Source organism: Lactuca sativa, chromosome 3 (genome assembly GCF_002870075.4).
Source record: "Lactuca sativa cultivar Salinas chromosome 3, Lsat_Salinas_v11, whole genome shotgun sequence".
Taxonomy (NCBI): Eukaryota; Viridiplantae; Streptophyta; class Magnoliopsida; order Asterales; family Asteraceae; genus Lactuca; species Lactuca sativa.
The window spans coordinates 195,689,888-195,692,290 of record NC_056625.2 but is presented as its reverse complement, the minus strand read 5'-3'; positions in this window follow the sequence as shown (position 1 = coordinate 195,692,290).

Here is a 2,403-nt window from a genome sequence, read left to right as displayed (position 1 = left end):
TCCTTAGTGTTTTAGTTTTGTGTGCTCGGTTCCTCTCTGGAGGTGAGTATTTTTATCTTCCTAATTGCATTCACCTTATCACAACCCTCAGGTATCCCTACATTCCCTGTGAGCTGTTATTTAGGGAATTGACTGGGAGCGACCCATATGGATGGTGATTTGAGCACGATCTGAACCCATCGAAGGTTTTTGTGGCCACAATAATTTTTTTGGGTTGGCCTCTTTGTCGAATGATGTTATGTCATTTCTCACGGTTTCCTCTTGGGGTGCTCACTCGACCTTGGGATCCCTGTGTGTGTCACTCTTTTCTCTATGTATCGATATCTCCAAATATTTTGGCTTTTAGTTTTTTTGGTGGTAGGAGGCTCTCTTGGGGTTGGCATGTGTCTTGTCCTATTTTCCCATTTTTTTGCACCGGGTTGTCTCAATATTTTCTTTGTTTCTTTTGTAACCCTTTGTGTGTGGTTCTTAGACATTGTTCCGTGTTTTTGCTAAAATTATTTTTTCGGGGTGTGGGGTCTTTTTGGTCCAACAAGGCAGTGCATCCTCGCTCAAGATGGAATGGCCGACTCATTCCTTATGACATCCATCATGGTTTTGTATTGTCAGATGGTGTGTAAGTAAGGTTAAAAAGTCAGGCCCTGGTGACTGTTCATGCCAACTACCTTCGCATCCTCTACCGTATTTGTGTTGCTTCTACTACATCTCCCCCCCCCCCCCCGATTTCTTAATTCAAGGCATTCTTTCGCCCGCCGTCTTGGTGTCATGTAATAATCATTGTGTTCGGATGCTTCTTCGTACAACGACGCACTCTTCGTTTATTTGGAATGTGTATTGTTTCTAATGTATAGATGGCTAGGTAGCACTATGTGTGCGATTTGAAGGCAACGATTGTGGCTGACCCTATGATTGTACTAAACTATACCGTTTCATGTATTGTCAATGGTATGGCCCGAAGATGGAATAGAGCTTGCCATCCGAGGAGCTTGTGATAGTCATATGGGCAATGTACTACCAAGAACTCTATTACCTTGGTGGTTGTTTCTTTTTCATCATAGATAACTAAGGTAAGTAGGAGGTTTATGGTGCCTAGCGGCCATAAATGATGTCTCGTGATCCCGAAGATTGGACCCCTCATTGAGGGTTTTAGACCTTCTTTCTAGTGGATTGGGAGTTGGTAGAAACAGTGTTCGTAAAGAAAGTCAGTGCGACTACCATTATCAATTAGCACTTGATGAATTTTCTTTTGATGCATGTAGGCCGTTATCACAAGTCGATCCCTGTGATTCCAAGAAGAAATTCATGGGTCTTTTAATGAGAAGCTGATATTAAGGGTGTTTTAGGTAGTACCTAAATATTGTCATCTGCCTCTTCGCACTCACTCCACTTGTGAGGTCTCGTAATGGTCGAAATATCCTCTTTAACTTGGTGTTTTCTGCCATCTTTTTGATCTCGGGTATTCCTCTGGTTAGTGTCAAACTTGGACCTAAATTCCTTTACAATTGTCATGAAGTCGCCCATTAGGTGTTTTTCATCCATTTCATTCCTCTGAACTATGCACTCACCAGTGTCGTGGGTTTTTCTCTTGTGGCACTCACAATATTTCCCTTTTTCTTTTTCCACCTTTGGAGGTGTTTTCTCAACTACATGCACCTTAACCGGTGGCTCATGGGGCTTATCATTGCTGAAAGGGATAAATCTTCAAGGTTGTCATGGCTTCTATCATGGTGGTTGGGTTTTACATGGAGATTGCTTCTTCTTTCTTGATATACGTGTTTGCGAAGTCCTTTAGGTTGGCTTCCTTTTATTCCTCACCTTTGATTTTTCGGAGGTATTTATTGAATCTATATTTGAGCTCATTTTTCGAGTAAGGTACCGTCCCCTGCATCTTTTTTGACAAAGGCCTGGGGAGTAGACCTTAGGCGAAGGTGCTAGTTACAAGGAACTCTTCGTGACCGGGACTTTTAGTGTCACCAGCATGAATCTAACGTATTATGCCCATATTGAGTCTCCTTCTTTTTTCTTTCATGCCATTATGGAGTTTGCATCTCCCTTCCCCTTCCTCAGTTGCATGAGGTTGTTGAGGAAATGGTATCTCATCTGTTCGAAACTCGCGATGCTTCCCGGTCATAGTGCCTTAAACCATTTTCCGGCCATTTCTAAATAACGTAACAGGGAAATACATACATATGAACTGCTTGTCCATACTTAGTGAAGTCATCCTCAAATCATAGGTGTTAATGTGCTCGTCGGAGTCAATTGTTCCATCATACTTACGAATATTTGGTACCATTGCTGATAGCGGGATCCCATACTGCAAGAGCTCCTGGAAGAAGGTTGAGTTGATACTCCACACTGGGTTTTCCATGCGAGGATATTGAAAACCACCATGCATCGTAAATT